This window comes from Onychomys torridus, chromosome X (genome assembly GCF_903995425.1).
Source record: "Onychomys torridus chromosome X, mOncTor1.1, whole genome shotgun sequence".
Classification (NCBI taxonomy): Eukaryota; Metazoa; Chordata; class Mammalia; order Rodentia; family Cricetidae; genus Onychomys; species Onychomys torridus.
The window spans coordinates 53,272,983-53,294,604 of NC_050466.1; positions in this window are offsets into that span (position 1 = coordinate 53,272,983).

A 21,622-nucleotide genomic window follows, 5' to 3' on the forward strand; every position below is an offset into this window, starting at 1 on the left:
ATTAAAGGCATGTGCCACCACCGCCCGGCTTGTCTCTTGTTTTTAATCCTCAGCCCCTTGCTCGGACATGGTGAACAGGTGGTAGCGCGGGCGCCACATACAACTTTGATTAATTCATTTATTGCTTATAATTTTGGCTGATCTATAAACAGGGGGCAGTTTGACTTGTTTTCCAATTTGGATGACACCCCTTTATTCCTGATTGATCTGGCTAGGCCTTCAAGTATTATGCTGAATAAAAATGAAAGTAGGTATTTTTGTTTTGTTCCAGGTCTCATAAAGAAAGCTTTCAACTTTTTTCCAATTCAATATAATATTAACTGTTGGCTTGTTCTAAAATGGCCCTAATCATGTTAAAATATATTACTTGTATACCTAATTTGTTCAACAGTTTTATAAAGAAGATGTTGAATTTTATTGGGTAACTTTTCAATTGAGGCGAGCATGTAGTTTTTTATTTCAATCTGTGGATGTTGTTTTTGTGTTCTTTGATCTGTATATATTGGACCATCTAAAGGGCGACCTTGACCCTTTATCTCCATGTAAATTAACAGCTGAAGGGCGTACAGCCCCACGAGTGCAACAGGCTCACGAGCATTATATAGATCTTTCTTCTCCCTTATTGTATTTGATATTTTGTTTTACTCATTCACCACTGGAGTGTTTTGGCAAACAGGTCTTATTCTATGGGTACATTCCCCAGCTTCTCCAGTGAAGACCATTACTCCTTGTTCTCAGGCTGTTGCTCAGATTATATTTAGGGGAATCAAGATCAGTGTTCAAACTTTTGGTAAGGAGCCAGATATTGTGGTGACCCCATACACCCAGTCTCAAATAGCATGGTTGCAAGCTAATGATAATGATTGGACTATATTGACATGATCCATGCAGGGCCAGTTTGCTACTTACTATCCCTCCAATGATGTGTGTCAATTTTTTAAATTGCACCCTGTTATATTTCCCAAGATAGTACAGATGACTCCTATTTCTCAGGCCCATGTGGTACTTACTAATAGCATTTCACGTGGTTTTGCTGTGGTGGTTTCTGGTAACATAGTAAAGAGAATGAAAGGCTACTCAGTTGCATCAACTTTATCATCTTGATGCTGGATCTCTTCATCATCATACAGTCATAACCCAGGAACAAGCCATCCAGATAGTTAAATCATGTCCTCTTTGTGCTGAATTTTTGCCTGTTCCTCATTTGGGAGTTAATCACCGAGGACTTTTACCTAATCATGTGTGGCAAATGGACGTCATACACATGCCTTTCTTTGGAAAATTACAATATGTCCATGTGTCTATTGATACATATTCTGCTCTAATTTTTGCCTCTGCCCATTCAGGTGAAAAGGTTAAGGATGTAAAGAATCATTGTCTTCATGCTTTTGCTTATATGGGAGTGCCAAAATGCATAAAGACTGATAATGGTCTCACCTACAGCAGTACGGGATTTTCAAAATTCTGCCAAGACTTTTCTATTGTTAATAAGACTGTCCTCAAGGACAGGCTATAGTAGAACGCTGCCATCGTACCTTAAAAACACATTTTGCTAAAGTAAAAAGGGGGGATCTAGGGGCTCATCTCTCCTTTCCACATTCTATTCTTTCCCTTGTTTTATATATTTTAAATTTTTTATTGGTGGATTCTGCTGGAGTATCTGCTGCAGATAAGCACTGGAGGGCTCCTGTTGCAAATTATCCTCTGGTGCAATGGAAGGATCTTTCTACTGGCACTTAGAAGGGACCTGATCCAGTGTTGGTGGGGGGCCCAGGGTTCTGTTTCTGTCTTTCCATAGGACAATGAGATTCCTCATTGGGTTCCTGAGTGCTGTGTGTGCCCTGTGGCTGCTGCTGAATCCCAACATGGCAGAGACCTATTGGGCCTTCGTGAAAAACTCTCCCCTTCTGATGCCAATGGGGATTGAGAGCCCAATATGGCCAGCCTTGGCAAACATTAATGTAAGCCTAGGAACTGTAACCGTGCAGTTGGATTCTCCAGAAGGTAATGTATGGTAACTGCTTTTTCAAGTATGTTTGAGAACATGTCACCCAGACACCTTGGAGATTAAGGATAACCTTGAAGGTCACTGACCTTCATTTATTACCACCACCAAGCCTTTTTCATTTTCGCAGTCCTCTTCAAGCTGGTGTAGTACCTACTTTTCAGGAGTGGCTCTGTGCAACATTTATTGGCCTCCTGAAACTCATTTAGCCCTCTTTGAAGATACCTTAAAATTTGTGAGCCTGAATGTAGCCATTATGAGACCATTAGTTCTGCTCCTTGTGTGCTGTCTGTTTTTCTTTATGGTTCTTAGTTGTTCTTTTGCAGAACTGCCAGCTTAAGTCATGCTGGGATCAAGAAAAATGGAGCTCTGTCCATGCCAGTGGACCATGGCAGTTAGACACAGATGATGACTCACATGCTCCAGAAGAGAATTTGACATCAATGGTGCCTTATTGTTGTTATAGCGGTGGTGGCCACTGCTGCTACTGTTTCTGGGACTACTATTTCTTGATTGGTTACTACAGCTAGCACAATGGAGACCCTGGCAGCAAAAGTAGCTACCACGGTTAATTAATCTTTCATTCTATTGGGCATAATAAATTTAATTCAGCAGTTATATACATCTTGATTGGCTTTGAGAATTATAAAATTTATAAAACTCAAGTTCCACTTGCTTTTGGGATACTGTCTTACAAGGACTCCAATTTGCAATAAGGCTTGTTAAGGAAGGGAATGGCTCAGTTGCCTTTACCTTACTGGCTTATGGGTGGGTTAGGACTTCTGTTGGTCTTTTCTGTGTTGCACAGATTGCAAGCCCAGTGCCACTTTGAGATCTTTGGCAGCAGTTAACTCTACAGCTCACGTTGTTGAGCCTGTATGATAAAGAGCATTCAGAGATGGGTAATGCCTGGGGGGCAATCACCAACCTAAGGCAGAGCACCTGTGTGGCATGGGCAGGTGTCTCCATGACAGGTAAGGTAACCTACTGATATCCCACACAACCTAAGTCAGAAGCTCATTTTTTAGTATAAAGGGGGGACCTTCTAGGTCCCTGGCCCCTGTTTTGGGTAACTGTTGCCTTGCTTGCTGGTCTTGACCTTGATATTATCCCTATGCTAATTTCCTGCCAGATTCCACCCTCCTAAATGCTTAAGGGAAGTTCCTTGTTTGTGTATCCTGCATATTGGGCATTAACAGCTTAGATGTAAGATTGTAAACATCAGTAGCAAACATCTGCCCTCCAGGGGTTCTCCCATTGTGCTGTAAGTCTGTATTTAAGGTTTCCTACCTCTTTCAATAAATGGCATTCAGCATTCTGCTGGCATAAATGACCCACTGTTTCTTGTCTCTGTTTTTTAATTCTTAGCCCTTGCTTGGACATGGTGAATGGGTGGTGGTAGCACGGGCACTACTGCAACACCATCCTTGCATTCTTGGATGAATCCTATTTAGTTATGTTGAATAATCTTTAAATTCAGTCCACAAGGCTGGATGTCTCAGCTGGCCTTCAGTATATACCAGAATCCTAAAGAAGTAGGCTCCAATGCCAGTAAATGAATGGACTTGCCATCTAGAGTGAGGGCAAGCAGGAAAAGAACAAAGTGTTTCCTTCTTCTATATCCTTTATATAAGTGTGGCCCAGATTAAATGTGGATCTTCCCACCTCAAAAGATACAGTTTAAAGTTGGGTCTTCCTATTTCAAGTTATTTAATTAAGAAAAAAATCCCTCACAGGTGTTCCAAGATGGTTAGATTTTAGTTAATTCCAGATGTAGTCAAATTGACACCAAGAATAGGCATCATACTTTCATTGAGTTCCTTCCATGCTCCCCCACTCTCAAATTTGTAGCCTCTTTTGTTATTATTACACATATATGCAAATACAACTTGCTTAGTCCATTTTTGTTGTTTGTGTTTATGATTTCAGGTCTAACCACTTTATGTTGGGTAAACAAGAAGACTCAGTCCTGGGAGAAGCTAGTTCTTCCATTTCCAGCAGTCATTACTTGTCTATAGTTCTTTGTCTAAAGGTGAGATGCCACAAAAATTTCCTTTTCCCAAATTAGAATGTCTATTGATATTATCACTGTTCTATTCATGTTTATGCAGCCGATTTTAGGAGAGTCTGTTCTACATTAGACTTCTTAGTATTCTGGCAGGATTTTTTGTTCACTTGTTTTTTTAAGGTTTCTGGTAATCTAGATTTTTAAAAAATTTGTATACTTTTTTTTTTTTTTTGCCAGAGCTGAGGACCGAACCCAGGGCCTTGTGCTTGCTAGGCAAGCGCTCTACCATTGAGCTAAATCCCCAACCCCTAATATACTTTTTATTTAATATTTTATACAATATATATTTGTCATATTTTTTCCTTCTCCAGATCCTCCCCACCTAACTTCCCTACCCACCCAACTTCAGCATCTCCCCCACTTTCTCTCCAAAACAAAATAAAAATTCAAAACAAACAAAAACCCTAAACAAAGAAACTAAGAAACAAAAACCCCAATAAGACAAAAAATACCAAAGCAAAATAAAAACACACCAAAAGCCAGGGAGTGCATTTTGTTTTGGCCAAATTCTCCTTGGCATGGATCCTGCCCTGGAGTATGGTTGATATACCCAATGACATTTCATTGGAGACAACTAGTTTTTATTTCCCAGCAGGTATCAATTGCCAACACCATATACATATAATATGCTCTGTTGTGGCTGGATGATGGTGTTTCCTTGGAGTCATTCACCACCTCTGGTTGTCACAGTCTTTCCACTTTCTTCTGTATAGATTCCTTAGTCTGGAGGGGAAGGGTTTGATAAAGGCATCCAATTTTAGAATGACCACTCCAAAGTCTCTCATTTGCTTTACATTGTCCAGTTGTGGGGCTCTGTATTAATTACCATCTACTCCATAAAGACGCTTCTCTGATGTGGAATGAAGGAGGTACAGATCTGTGAGCATGGCAATATGTCATTAGGGGTCAATAATTGCTATATTCCATTATCAGACTAATAGTACTAGGTTTTCCCTTAGTCCAATGACTCATCTGGTCTCAGGTTCTTGGCCACTTTAAAAGTGTTAGGGATGGGTTCCATCTCATAGAATGGGCTTTAAATTCAATAAAAAGTAGTTAGTTACTCCCATAAATAACATTTGTGCCACTGTTACACCAGTATACCTTGCAGACAGGTTGCTGCTGTAGGTTGCAACATTGATACTGATGATTACCTTTCTCCTCTAGTAGCATGCAGAGTACATTCCAGCATCATGAACTCCAATCAGTAGAAGTGAAGCTTCTAATTAGGTGCCAGCTCAACTTCTCTGTGTTTGATGACATAAGTGTTGTCATATTTAACAATAGGGCATTACCATCAAGTTGGGAAGAGCAACCAACACCCTTGGACATAGCCTGTAATAGTTGGGGGTCCTATGGGACCCCTTTGACCTCAACTCAACAAGATGTAACCCATTCATATCACTGGAGGTTTTATTAGTTGGGACATTGTCTCCCCCATTGTGAGAGGTCCCTGCAGGCTTTACAGCCGGCAGGGAAAATGATCCAAGTGAGGGAAGAATGAAACTTGGTTCAACCTGATTTAGGTAACTGGTGGTGGGGCAAGACTTCTTGCAGTCAGATATCAGCTCATTTATTTTTGCCACATTTAAACATACCACAGTTTGGGGGAGGAAAAGTTTTCAGATAACAACTAACTCAGTCCCATGAGTACAACAAAGCTTAAGACATGTTTACATTGAAGCTCTTTACAAAGTATATGTGGATTCATCCATAAGATGGGTTATTGTTGACTTAGAAACAATGCTCAATATAAGGATGTAGGGAGAATGACTGAGGTAAACATAATCCCTGTGGGAGTCAGGATTTGGCCTGGTCCTAAGATAACAAAGAAGTCACTTAGGCTGATATAAAGTACAAATGACATCTCTCACAAGGATGAGTTTTATGGACTAGAGGTAATGCTCACGGTTTTAGGGGGAAAGGGTCTGAAGAAGTAAAACAAATTCTGTAAGATACAGGTGGAGCCTAGTTCAACAGACAACAAGGGATCACCAGGTTGTAATCTACATCCATTCCCAACATTGTAACATGAATCTTAAAATGGACTTTTAATAAAAAACCTGGAGCCTGATATTGGGGTAAATGCTGAAAGATCAGAGGGACAAAGGAACAAGCCACTTCTTACCTCTAGGACTCCTCAACCTGAAAAGCCTCTAGTTCCTGCCTCCTCACGCCTTATATACCTTTCTCTTCCCAGCCATCACTTCCTGGGATTAAATCCTGTGTACTTCCCAAGCAAAGGCATGAGACCTCAAGTGCTGGGATTAAAGGTGTGTGCCACTACAGCCTGGCTCTGTTTTTCTCCTAGACTGAGTCAATCTTGTGTAGTCCAGGGTGACTTTGAACTCACAGAGATCCGGACAGATCTCTAACTACCGAGTGCTAGGATTAAAGGTGTGTGCCACTACTGCCGGCTTCTATGTTTAATCTAGTGGTTTGTTCTGTTCTCTGATCTTCAGGCAAGCTTTATTTGATGTACAATATACCATGACACAGCATTCCAGGAGGAGTACAGGTTAAATATCTCTTTCCTTTGAAGGATGCCTGCTAGTTTAATATTCCTTGCTTCTCCAGTGCTTATCTGTGTACACAAGAACTTTTTGACCTCTACATTCCATATATTCTGATTCCATTTAAATTAATTTCATATATGTATATAGTTCAGGAAGCTTCTAAGAGTTCCATATGGCTTTTCAAAAGGCCTTTAGTGTTAGTTATCCCTCTGCATATTCCCTCTTTTACTCTTCATTCCCACCCCTTCCCCATTTAATCCTCACATTGTAGTTTCCCCTTTAACTCTATATACACTAGATTCTATTTTCCATAATTGGGAAGATTCCCCCACTGCCCCCAGACCCTTACTGGCTGACTAACCTCTGCAGTTATTTGGATTGAAATGTTCATATCTAAATCATAAGAAGCTAACATCCATATATAATAAAAATATGTAATATTTGTCTTTTGGGGTCTGAGTTACCTCACTCAGGATGATTGTATCTAGTCCCATACACTTACCTGCAAGTTTTATTGTTCGTAACAGCTACACAATGTTGCATTGTGTAAATGTACCACATTTTCATTATCCATTCATAAGATGAGTGACATATATATCGCTTTCCATTTCTGGCTATTATGAATAGAGCAAAAATGAACATGGGTAAGCAAGTATCTCTGGAGTAAGATGTAGAGTCGTTTCGATATATGCCCAAGAGTGTGTAGCTGTATCTTGCTGGAGATGGGTTTTCTGCTTTGTGAGGAACCCCTTGACTGATTTCTATAGTGGTTGTACCAATTTGTACTCCTACTAGCAAAGAATAAGTATCTCATTCCCCTATACTCTTGCCATCATGTGTTGTCATTGGTTTTACTGATCTTGGCCAATCTGACAGGGGTAAGATGAAATTTTTAAAGTGGTTTTAATTTTGATTTTTGTGATGGCTGAGGATGTTGAACACTTTTTAAGTGTTTCTCAGCCATTTATATTTCATCTTTTGAGAATTCTCTGTTTAATTCTATATCCAATTTTTAATTGGGATATTTGTTTTCATGATGGTCAGTTCCTTTAGTTCTTTTTTTTTAAATTTAATTTAATTTTACATATCAGCCATGGGTTCCCCTGTCCTCCCCCCTCCCGCCCCCACCCCCACCTTCAACCCAGTCTCCCCCCCCCCCATTCCCATCTCCTCCAGGGCAAAGACTCCCCTGGGGATTCAGCTCAACCTGGTAGATTCAGTACAGGCAAGTCCAGACTCCTCCTTCCAGGCTGAGAAAAGTGTCCCTGGATAAGCCCCAGGTTCCAAACAGCCAGCTCATGCACTAAGGACAAGTCCCTGTCCCACTGCCTGGGTGCCTCCCAGACAGTTAAAAGCTATTCAATTGTCTCACTTATCCAGAGGGCCTGCTCCAGTTGGGGGCTCCACAGCTTTTGGTTCATAATTCATGTGTTTCCATTTGTTTGGCTATTTGTCCCTGTGCTTTTTCCAATCTTGGTCTCAACAATTCTCACTCATGCAATCCCTCCTCTTTCTCGACAATTGGACTCCTGGACTTCTACCTGGGGCCTGGCTGAGGATCTATGCATCCACTTCCATCAGTTATTGGATGAGAGTTCTAGCACGGCAGTTAGGGTGTTTGGCCATCAGATCACCAGACTTGGTCAGTTTGGGCTTTCTCTTGACCATTGCCAGTAGTCTACAGTGGATTTCTAGGGACCTCTCTAGCACTTTGCTTCTTCCTATTCTCATGTGGTCTTCATTTATCATGGTATATTATTCCTTGTTCTCCCTTTCTGTTCTTGATCCAGCTGGGATCTCCTGCTCCCCTAAGCTCTCTTTCCCTTGAACCTTGCCCTTTATTACCCCTACTCACATCCAAGTTGTTCATGTAGATCTCATCCATTTCTCTGTCATTGGGCAATCCCTGTGTCTTTCTTAGGGTCCTGTTTTCTAGGTAGCCTCCCTGGAGTTGTGAGTAGCAGTCTAGTCATCTTTATTTTACATCTAGTGTCCTCCTATGAGTGAGTACATACCATGTTTGTCTTTCTGAGTCTGGGTTACCTCGCTCTGGATGATTTTTTCTAGATCTATCCATTTGACTGCAAACCTCATGATGTCATTGTTTTTCTCTGCTGAGTAGTACTCCATTGTGTATATGTACCATATTTTCTTTATCCATTCTTCAGTTGAAGGGCATCTAGGTTGTTTGCAGGTTCTGGCTATTACAAACAATGCAGATATGAACATAGCTAAGCAAATGCCCTTGTAGTATGATTGAGCATTCCTTGGGTATTTGCCCAAGAGTGCTACAGCTGGGGCTTGGGGGAGATGGATTCCCAATTTTCTAAGGAAGCGCCATATTGATTTCCAAAGTGCCTGTATAAGCTTGCATTCCCACCAGCAGTGGAGGAGAGTTCCCTTTGCTCCACATCCTCTCCAGCATAAGCTGTCTTCAGTGTTTTTGATCTTAGCCATTCTGACAGGTGTAAGGTGGTATCTCAGAGTCATTTTGATTTGCATTTCCCAGATAATTAGGGATGTTGAGCAATTCCTTAAATGTCTTTCAGCCATTTGAACTTCCTCTGTTGAGAATTCTCTGTTTAGTCCTATAGCCCATTTCTTAATTGGACTGTTGGGCATTTTGATGTCTAATTTCTTGAGTTCTTTATATCTTCTGGATATCAGCCCTCTGTCAGATGTGGGGTTGGTGAAGACCTTTTCCCATTCTGTAGGCTGTCGCTTTGTCTTGTTGACCATGGCCTTTGCTCTACAAAAGATTCTCAGTTTCAACAGATCCCATTGATTGATTGTTTCTCTCAGTATCTGTGCTACTGGTGTTATATTTAGAAAGTGCTCTCCAAGGCCAATGTGTTCAAGACTACTTCCTACTTCCTCTTCTATCAAGATCAGAGTAACTGGGTTTATGTTGAGTTCTTTGATCCACTTGGACTTAAGTTTTGTGCATGGTGACAGATATGGACCTATTTGCAGCCTTCTACACATTGATATCCAGTTATGCCAGCACCATTTGTTGAAGATGCTTTCTTTTTTCCGTTGTACATTTTTGGCTTCTTTGTCAAAAATTATATGTTCATAGGTGTGTGGATTAATGTCAGGGTCTTCAATTTGATTCCATTTGTCCACATGTCGGTTTTTATGCCAGTACCAAGCTGTTTTTATTACTGTAGCTCTGTAGTAGAGCTGGAGGTCAGGGATTGTGATGCCTCCAGAGGCTGTTTTATTGTACAGGATTCTTTTGGCTATCCTGGGTTTTTTGTTTTTCCATATGAAGTTGAGTATTATTGTTTCCAGGCCTGTGAAGAATTGTGTTGGGGTTTTGATGGGGATTGTGTTGAATCTGTAGATTGCTTTTGGTAAGATCGCCATTTTTACTATGTTAATCCTGCCTATCCATGAGCATGGGAGATCTTTCCATTTTATGACATATTCTTCAATTTCTTTATTCAGGGACTTAAAGTTCTTGTCATATATGTCCTTCACATGCTTAGTTGGAGTAACCCCAAGGTATTTTATATCATTCGTGGCTATTGTAAAGGGTGATGTATCTCTGATTTCCTTCTCAGCCTGTTTGTCTATTGTATATAGGAGGGCTACTGATTTTTTGGAGTTGATCTTGTATCCTGCTATATTGCTGAAAGTGTTTATAAGCTGTATCAGTTCCTTGGTTGAATTTTTGGGGTCACTCATGTATACTATCATGTCATCTGCAAATGGGAAAGCTTGACTTCTTCCTTTCCAATTTGTATCCCCTTAATCTCCTTATGTTGTCTTATGTCTCTGGCTAGAACTTCAAGTACTATATTGAATAAGTATGGGGAGAGGGGACAGCCTTGCCTTGTTCCTGATTTTAGTGGATTTGCTTTTTTGTGTGAAGTTGTAAAATCTTTTAGGTACCTGCCCAATAATTGTATAGCTGAATTTGTGGTAGATCTATTTTGATTTTTTGAGAATCCTCCACACTGATGTCCATAGTGGCTTTACCAGTTTTCATTTCCACAAGCAATGAATATGCATTCCCCTTCCCCCAAAATCTCACCAACATCTGCTGTCATTTGTTTTATTAATCATGGCCATTCTGATTGAGGTAACATGAAATTACAAAGGAATTTTAATTTTCATTCTCCTGATGGCTAAGGATGTTGAGCAATTTTAAAATTCCTTCTCAGACATTTTTATTTCATCTTCTGTGGACTCTCTGTTTAATTTTATATCCTATTTTTAAATTTTACTTTTGTTTTCTTGATGTCCAGTTTTTTTTTAAGTTTTTGGTATATTCTAGATATATAATTGTTAGATGTATAATTGATAAAGATTTTTCCCATTCTGTAGGCTGCTCCTTTGCTCAAATTGTGGTATCTCTTGCTGTACAAAAGCTTTTTAGTTGGTTTTAATGCCTGTAGGGTCCTGTTCAGAAAGGCTTTTCTAAGGCCTCACCTACCAGAAGACCAGGTAGGCTGCCTACAGACCTTCTCCACTCTCTCTGTTACCATAGACCCCAATACTCAGGGTCACCCCCAGTTCTACAACAGACTACCACCCTCTGGCTTCCCCTTTCCCTAGACTCCAACACCAGCAAGTATCACCCATGGACACAATCAGCTGAGCAGGCCAGAAAAACAGGCAACATACAGCCAACACACTCTCTGTAGGTCCAGATAGGAAACAGAAACCAAGGAACAAAACACCTACCTAACAAAGACAACCCCATAAATAAGCACCTAGACCTATATTCACCCAAACCCAGATGCCTAGATGCCACTTAAGAACACAACCCACAACAGCTGGGAAAGTATGTCTCCACCAGAGTCTGGCTATCCTACCACAACCCTGAATATTCCAACAGAGCTGAATCAGAAGAAAAAGACCTTAAAACTAACTATATAAAGATGATAGAGGTTCTTAGAGATAGAATAAATAAATCCCTTAAAGAAATCCAGCAAAACACAAAGAAATAGTTGGAGGAAATGAATAATACTTTCAAATAAAGCTAGGAAAATGTAAACATTTGGAAGGAATGAATAAATCCCTTGAAGAAAGCCAAGAAAACACAAACAAAAACAAACAGTTGAAGGAAACAAATAAAACTGATTAAGACCTGAAAGCAGAAATAGAAGCAAAAAAGAAAACACAAATTGAGGTATCTCTGGAAATGAAAAATTTAAGAATTGAACAGGAAATACAGAGGCAAGCTTCACCAACAGAATAAAAGAGGTAGAAGAGAGAATCTCAGACATTGAAGATAAATAGAAGAAATGGATGCACAAGTTGAAGAAAATATTAAATCTAAAAATTCCTGACACAGTACATCCAGGAAGAATAACAGGAATAAAGGAAGGAGAAGAATCTTGGCTCAAAGGGATTTTTCTTTTCAACAAAATAAAAAAAGAAAAATTTCTAAACCTAAAGAAGGAGATGCCTATAAAGGTGCAAGAAGCATACAGAATGCCAAATAGATTGGACCAGAAAAGAAAGTCCCTTCACCATATAATAATCAAAACATTAAACAAGCAGAACAAAGAAAGGATATTACAAGCTACAAGGGAAAAAAAACCAAGTAACATATAAAGGCAGACTTATTAGAATTTCACCTGACTTCTCAATGGAGACTCTAAAAGTCAGAAGGGCCTGGACAGATGTCCTGTAGACTCTAAGAGACCACAAATGCCAGCCCAGATTACTATATCCAGCAAAACTTTCAGTCACCATAGATGGAGAAAATAAGATATTTCATGATAAAGTCAAATTTAAACAATATTTTGATTTTGTTTATCTACAAATCCAGTCCTACAGAATGTGTTGGAAGAAAAACTCCAAATCAAGGAGGTTAACTACACCCAGGAAATAATAATCTCACACCAGCAAAACCATAAGAAGGGAAACACACACACATACACTGTTGCTAGATCCTAATGGCTCCCTCAGGGGAGAAGGTGAGAAGGCATCAATGACACAGACACCGGGAGTCAGTTGAAGGCAAACAGAAAACTTATTTATTTAATAATGGAAAAGGCTTTTTATACCCTCCTCCTAGCACCCCAGTCTGTGACATAATCTGGTGGAATTGCACAGTTGTCCCTCATTGGCTGGGCATGATCAGGAACTCTGACAGGGACCAGGAACTCTAACAGCACCTGTTGCTAGGCCCTCAGGCAGATCGCAGGTTGGCTCATAAGGAAGTACATTATGTACATTCCTTGGCAACTGATTTGAGCCAATTTCCTGAACCCTATGGGCCTGTCCTACTATAATACATCACCAACAACACCAACATCAACAAAATAACAGGAATTAACAATCATTTCTCACTGATGCCTCTCAATATCAATGGCTTCAATTACCCAATACAAAGACACAGACTAACAGAATGGATGTGAAAACAAGATCCATCCTTCTGCTACATGTAAGAAACACACCTAAACATCAAGGATAGACATTAACTCAGGGTAAAGGATTGGAAAAAGATATTCCAAGTAAATAGACCTAAGAAGCAAACTGGTGTAAATATTCTAATATCTAACAAAATAGACTTTAAACCAAAATCAATCAAAAGAGATCGGGAAGGATATTACATACTCACCAAAGGAAAAATTTGGTTGAGAAGTTGGCAAGGTGAGGCTAGCTGTGGCTTGTTCTGTTTCTCTGATCTTTTAGTGTTCTCCCCAACACCTAGCGCTGGGTTTGTTTATATTAATAAGACCTTCAGAGATTCATGTTACATCTGATGCCCAACTTGTTGGGTATGAATTCACAAAAAAGCTACTTGCCTGTGGCCTTGCATTCCCAGCTCAGGCCCAAGTTGCATGAGGCCAGTTGTGGTGGCGCACAAGGTAGGATTTGCTGAAGGAGCTAGAGGCAGGAGGATCCTGAGTTTGAGGCCAATTTAAGAGGTTTGTTGAGGAGAAGCTGCAGCAGGGGCTGGGCTGGACCACAAACAGTAGCAGTGGGACCACGGAGGTGGCTCTGTGTTGCCAGCTGTTTCTAATTATTTTGGTGGTGGTGGTGCTGCTGCTACTGAGGATGAAGGGTTTACCACTGTTTGTTCAGAGAACAATTGCCAGTACCATCATGTTACAAGAAAGCATTGGCAAAGATCAATTTGGAGAAGTTTGACAAGACAAATGGTGGGGAAAAGAAGTTGCTATGAAGATATTCTATTCTAGGGAAGACCATTTGTGCTTCTGAGAGGCAGACATTTATCAGACTGTGATTGCTCCAAACTACAGCGGAGGCATGATAAAAGTCTGCAGGGAACCATGACCATGCCTAAGAGAAACTTCAAAATCTTCAAAAAGATGATGGGATCCCACAATGATGATTCCACATGAACTATGATAAAGCCATTAAGCTGATTAACACCACAGAAAGATCTACTTTGGACTACAAACTACTCAGAACAATTTCGAGATGGCTAGCTGAGATGATCCAGATGCACAGACTACTTGAGCAAGGACTTGAGACAAGCCCTGTACTTTCCCATTATGCAGATACTGGACAAATGATACAACTAAGTTTCTCAGGACTTGACAATTAACCCAAAATTTTTCTTTTCCCCTAAAGATGTCTTTGCCCCAAAAAGCAGGAAGTAATTTTAAGAACAGGATGCCCACATTCCCAAGAGGTGGGGTGGGGCAGCTGGTTTTTGGTCTTTCAATGAGTTTCAGGTTTGGGATAGTTAGTTGTCATTGTTTAGAAGGGTTGGTTACAAGTGGTTGTTGTTAATGGTCAGGAAAAGGGCTAAACAAAGGAGATTAGATTTAAGGTTCTTGTTTGGGAAAAAAAGGATATAGATAAGAGGCAGAGTGGTGATATTTTATTTGTGTTGAAAGGTAATATTTTACTTGTATGTTAATAAATAAAGTTTTCTTGGAGATAAGAGGTCATAGTCAGCCATAAACAGAAGTCAGGTGGTGGTAGCACATGTCCTTAATCCTATCACATGGCACTGTGTGTTCAAGGACACAGCCAAGTATGGTGACATATGCCTTTAATCCTAGTACCAAACAAAGAGACATGGAGGTATGTAGAGACAGGCAGTGATAAGGAGGTGATGTGGCTGGGCTTAGAGCCAATGAGAAGGCAGAATAGGAAGGCAATAAAGGCACATGTTGGACAGGAAGAGGCTCTCTTGGGAAGCTACAGTCAGGTGGTAAGCTAAGGTTAGTTGGTGGCTATTGCTCTGATCTCTACAGCTTGCACCTTTGTATTTGGCTCTGTGTTTCTTATTTAATAGTACTGTTTAGAAACTCATCTACAATTTCCCAACATGGCAAGAATTCTTTGAAAAACAAAACAAAACAAAACAAAAACAAAACATTGGTGGCCTTACAGGCCAGGGATTAAAGGCCCTGGCTCAGATGGAGCAACAAGCGATCTGGACTACATGCAGCTCCAAGTGGTCTGGCTACATGCAGCTGGAACTATTTGTGGCAAGATCTCCAACTCACATGGCTGAAACTTAAAGGGGCTGGAGCTACAAGCCGCTAGACTGCTTGTGGGTTTACAGACCCCCTGGCTCAGGCCCAAAACAGCTTAGGCCAGAGCACATGGCTGGGCTTTAGCTTTTAGCTTTTTTTCTTCTCTTGGTAGATAGTAGGCTCCCTCCCTCCCCACTCCCTCTCTGGATTCTCATCTCAGACTTCAACCACAATAGGTAGCTGCTTTGAAATTCCCTTGGACTTCTTCTGTTCTATGTAGACTCGGTAAGTCAAATAAGATATCAGATATTTTAAAGGGAGAAACTAGTTAAAAAAGAAAAAAAATTCCCACATTAAAAAGTGGGAAATATAATGCCGGGCAGTGGTGGCACATGCCTTTAATCTCAGCACTCGGGAGGCAGAGGCAGGCGGATCTCTGTGAGTTCCAGGCCAGCCTGGTCTCTAAAGCAAGTTCCAGGAAAGGTGCAAAACTACACAGAGAAACCCTGTCTCAAAAACAAAACAAAACAAAACAAAAAGTGGGAAATATCTTTATAATGGAAGGGAAATTGGTCTTTGTTTGATAACATATTAGGCAGTCTGAAAATGGAAAAATTAAATGAAAGGAGAAAGAATTGGCCTTGGTGGAAAAGAAAGTACAGGAAGGACACGTACATTGTGTGGATCCAAAGCTTGATTGCGTTTTGTTTTGTTTTTGTTTTTGTTTTTGTTTTTTTGGTTATTTTATCCTCTCAGCATTCTCCTACAGGAATTTTAATACAGAGGGAAGATATTATATTAGAATGGATATTTCTACCAAATAAACAGAGTAAAAAATTAAAACATTATTTGGAAAAGATCTGACTTGATTTTAAAGAGAAAATTGAGACTTCATCAATTAGCAGGAATAGACCCAGCAGAAATTGTCATACCTTTAACTAGGGAGGACATTGAAAAATTGTGGGCAGAAAGTGAAACTTGGCAAAGAGCTTGAAGTAATTTTTTGGGAGAAATTAACAACAAATATCCCAAAAGCGATAGAATCAAACTTATAAAGAGAGCTGATTGGATTTTGCCTCATATTGTATGGGAAACACCCATATTTAGAGCTCATACATTTTATACAGATGCAAACAAACAAGTAAAGGGAGGTTACAAATCAGAAAATTTAATAAAGTGGTTCAAAATCCTCATAATTCAGTTCAATAATCGGAATTGTATGCTATTCTGTTGGTATTAGTGGATTTTTCAGAACCTCTCAAAATAGTTACTGACTTTCAGTATGCTGAAAGAGTGGTATTACATATTGAGACTGTAGAATTTAACCCTGATGAGTCAGAATTGACTTTACTCTTTATTTAGTTACAAGATATAATCAGGGGTTGGGGATTTAGCTCAGTGGTAGAGTGCTTGCTTAGCAAGCACAAGGCTCTAGGTTCGATCCTTAGCTCAAAAAAAGAGATATAATCAGGAATAAGAAGCATCCCTTATATATAACTCACATCTTATCCCATACTGGTCTGCCAGGCCCTCTAGCACAAGGTAATGATGAGATTGATAAATTATTAATAGGAAATGTGCTGGAGGCCTCAGAATTTCATTAAAAAAAACATCATGTCAATAGTAAAGGTTTAAAAAAGGATTTTTCCATAACCTGGCAACAAGCCAAGGAAATTGTAAAGAAATGTCCTACTTGTTCCTTCTACAATCAGACACCATTACCAGCAGGATGTAACCCAAAGGGTACTCAGAGGAATGAAATCTGGCAGATGGATGTGATTCACTTTGCAGAATTTGGAAAATTGAAATATGTACATCATACCATTGATACTTATTCAGGATTTCAATGGGCAACTCCTTTGTGTTCTGAAAAAGCTGATTCTATAATAATCATGCATTTGCTAGAAGTTATGGCCATTATAGGTATATCTGCACAAGTTAAAACTGACAATGCTCCAGCACATGTCTCTGGTAAAATGAAACAGTTTTTTTGCTTATTACAATATAAAGCATATTACAGGTATACCACCTAATCCTACAGGCCAAGCAGTTATAGAAAGATTAAATCAAACTCTAAAGGGTATGCTAAATAAACAGAAATAGATTACATAATGCTCTTTTAACTTTGAATTTTGTCATTACTAATGAGAAAGGAACAACAGCTGCAGAGAGACGTTGGATAATAGAAAAAAAAACTACAGAATTAAATCAGCCTGTATATTTTAAAGATGTGCTGACCTCAGAATGGAAACCAGGATATGTGTTATGTTGAGAATGGGGTTTTGCTTTTGTTTATACAAGAGAAGATAAGCTGTGGATACCATCAAAATTAATAAAGGTTTGATTTGAACAAGAGAGACCTCTTAATTAGAAGAGGTGATAGTTCATCAACCAGTATGACTATCCAATTTAAACTAACTTATACCACTAACAAATGCTTTTCATTTAATCAGATATAACTTGCCAAAGGGGAACTGTAGTGGATAGCCATCCCAGCATTGGCCTGGAAGTTCCAACCCCCATTGAGGCTTCGGTAATGGTCACGCCCACAAGGCAGGGCGGAGGAGGAAGCGGAAGACCCAGGATCGAGAGGAGGGCTCTCTCTCTTGGTTCTGGGACTCTGGATGCAGGAGGTAGACCAAGCAGAGTTCTCCAGAGAACACCGCCAGACTGCGCCATACCTTTACCAGACCCTACAACCAATCCCTTCATTTGTAAGTTACCCCACAAAATAAACCTCCCTTTTAACTACGTGGAGTGGCCTTAATAATTTCACCAGTAGGGAACTGTTGTGGATATTGCTCTGTATAAATAAAATGCTGATTTGTCAGTAGCCAGGCAGGATGTATAGGTGGGACAAGCAGAGAAGAGAATTCTGGTAACAGAAAGGCTGAGTCAAGGGGACACTGCTAGCTGCCACAATGAGAAGGAGATTTTAAGGTACTGGTAAGCCACAAGCCACTTGGCAACTTATAGATGAATAGAAATGTGTTGATTTAAGATATAAAAACAGTTAGCAAGAAGCCTGCCATGGTCATACAGTTTGTAAATAATATGTCTCTCTGTGTTTACTTGGTTGGGTCTGAGAGATTGCAGGACTGGCAGGTGAGAGAGATTTGTCCTGACCATGGGCCAGGCAGGACCAGGAAAAATCTAGCTATAGGGAACCTTCCCAGTGTTAGGCTTGGGGAAGGGTTTTTGTTTATGTCTTTCAGGAGAATGAAGGCTAAGGAATCTGAAGAACACTAGACAAATGTGAATTCTGAAGAAAAAGGAAAAATCATCTAGAAAAAAATTCCCCAAGAAAGGAGTAAATTGGCCTATTGGTATATTATCTATAAAATTTCATAAGTCTTCCTAAATGTTTGTTTCTGCTAGTCTCAACAGACACTTAGTAATATAATAGATATTAGGATAGAAAGTGAATCAGGTACATTTTGGACTTACTAAAATAAGATAGATAGTGGAATATTTCTCTGAGTTTGTCAAATGCAAATGGACTAGACATTGTTGAGGTATTTATTGCTTGTATATATTGTATATTGTTATTGTACTTATTGTATATAGTTTTTCTTATATTAGTTATAACTTTTTAATAAATATTTTTATTTTATAATTAATTTAATTGTACATAGCAGCCACAGATTCCCCTGTCCTCCCTCCTTCCATCCCCCAGCCTTCCCTCCCAATCCCCCCCCCCCCATTCTCACCTTCTCCAAGGCAAGGTCTTCCCTGGGGATTCAGCTCAGCCTAGCAGATTCAGTTGAGGCAGGTCCAGTCCCCTCCTCCCTGCACCAAGGCTGAGCAAAGTGTCTCAGCATAGGCCCTAGATCCCAAAAAGCCAGCTAATGCACCAAGGACAGGCCCTGGTCCCACTGCCTGGGGCCTCCTAAACTGTTCAAGCTAATCAACTGTCTCACTTATCCATAGGGCCTCGCCCAGTTCCATGGGGGCTCCTCAGCTAATGGTTCACAGTTCATGTGTTTCTACTAGTATGGCTATTTGTCCCTGTGCTTTTTCCAATCATGGTCTCAATATCTCTTGCTCATATAATTCCTCCTCTCTCTTGCCAATTGGACTCCTGGAGCTCCACCTGGGATTGGCCATGGATCTCTGCATCTGCTTCCACTAGTCACTGGATGAGAGTTCTATCATGACAGTTATGCTGTTTGGCCATCTAATCACCAGAGTAGATCAGCTCAGGCACTCTCTCAGCCATTGCCAATAGTCTATAGTGGAGGTATCTTTGTGGATTTCTGGAGATTTCTCTAGCTATCTGCTTCTTCCTATTCCTATGGGGTCTTCATTTATCATGGTATCTCTTTCCTTGTTCTCCCACTCTGTTCCTGATCCAGCTGGGACCTCCCACTCCCCTAAGCTCACTTTCCCCCAACCCTTGCCCTCCATTACCCCCTCCCCACCCTCAGTTTGCTCATGTAGCTCTCATCCATTTCTCTGTCACTGGGTGATCCCAGTGTCTTTCTTAAGGATGTGGAGCAAGGGGAACACTTCTACACTGTTGGTGGGAATGAAAACATGAACAGCCACTTTGGAAATCAATATGGTGCTTTCTTAGAAAATTGGGAATCAACCTCCCTCAAGACCCAGCTATACCACTCTTGGGCATATACCCAAGGAATGCTCAATCACATCACAAGGACACATGCTCAACTATGGTCATAGCAGCATTATTTGTCATAGCCAGAACGTGGAAACAGACTAGATGCCCTTCAACTGAAGAATGGATAAATAAAATGTGGTACATATACACAATGGAGTACTACTCAGCAGAGACAAACAATGACATCATGAAATTTGCAGGCAAATGGATGGAATGAGAAAATATCATCCTGAGTGGGGTAACATAGACTCAGAAAGACGAACATGTAAAGCAAAGGATAGCCAGACTGCAACTCACAACTCCAGGGAGGCTACCTAGTAAAGTTACAACTTTTAAAATTTTCTTTTATTTTCATTAGAAAAAAAGGGGAAATGTGGTGATATTTTATTTGTGCTGAAATGTGATATTTTATTTGTATGTTAATAAATAAAGTTTGCCTGGAGATCAGAGGTCATAGCAAGCCTTAAATAGAAGTCAGACGGTGGTGACACATGCCTTTAATCCCAGTACCCATCATAGAGATCTGGAGGTCTCTATAGACAGGCAGTGATGAGGAAGTGTTGTGGCTGGGCTTAGAGTCAATAAGAAAGCAGAATAGGAAGGCAATAAAGGTGCAGGGTAGACAGGAAGAAGCTCTCTTGGGAAGCTACAGCAAGGTCATAAGCTAAGGTTACTTGGCAGCTATTGCTCTGATCTCTACAGCTTGCACCTCTGTATTTGGCTCTGTGTCACTTATTTAATAAGACTGTTTAGAAAGTCATCTACATATTAGATAGACAGGTCATATCCAAAACCTTCAGAGACCTACAGAATGTGGCATTTAAAACGTTATAATAACTTAGAATTTTTTCTTTTTTTATGACTATGAGACATGTTGGCTCCTGGCAGCACCAATCTACTTCAGAGAAGATATGGGCATTGAAGAAACTCAATATGGAGTTAACTCTCATTGTGGCAAAAGTTAGCTACTAGACAACAAAGTGCCCTCACATCAACTGCTGACAGTATGCTATCCAAAATGGACAAACCCGAAACAAAACAAAGGACTACTGATTCTTGCCAAGACAAGTGTGGTTGGAGCTTTAGCAACAGGCATCCTGTGAGACCAGGACAGTATGACACCATCACTGAAGTGGCTTTGCAATCTGGAAAAGGTACAGTGCTCCTTTTCTTTGAATGCAGCTGAACAGGCAATGGACTGATGGCTTCTGGTGTACATCCTACTTCACAAAAGAGCCTGTCAGATATGCTAAGCCTATAGGCTGAAGATGATGCCCCAATGCTGAGGAGAAACCTCAGGTGACTGTCCAGGCAGCTGGTTGTTTCTGTCAACTCACATTTTTTTTTTTTTGGAAGCCGCTTGTTTGCTCTTCCTGTTTTACTAGGTAATATTAATTTTTTTCTTGGATCTCTGAGGAAGTTGAAGATTAGATAGCTGTAGTTACAGTTTTTCTGTTAAGAAATTTCAGAAAAGAAACTGAAAGTGTAAAGTTTATAAATTTGAAAGAAATCATAAGATAGTTCTCTATTACTAATACAATTTAGGGTAGAAAGTGAATCAGGTACATTTTGGACTCACCAAAATAGGATAAATAATGGAATATTTTCTCTGAATTTGTAAAATGCAAATGGACTAGACATTGTTGATGTATTTATTGCTTGTATATATTGTATATTGTTATTGTACTCATTGTATATAGTTATTCTTGTATTAGTTATAACTTTTTTATTCTTTTTTATTTTTATTAGGCAAAAAAGGGGAAATGTGTTATTTTATTTGTGCTGAAATTTATTTGTATGTTAGTAAATAAAGTTTGCCTGGAGTTCAGAGGAAATAGCAAGCCATTAACACAAGTCAGGCAGAGGTAGTACATGCCCTTAATCCGATCACTTGACAGGCAGGGTCTCTGTGTGTTCAAAGACACACTAGGGAACAGAGCCAACCATGGTGACACATACCTTTAATCCCAGCACCAACCATAGAGATCTGGAGGC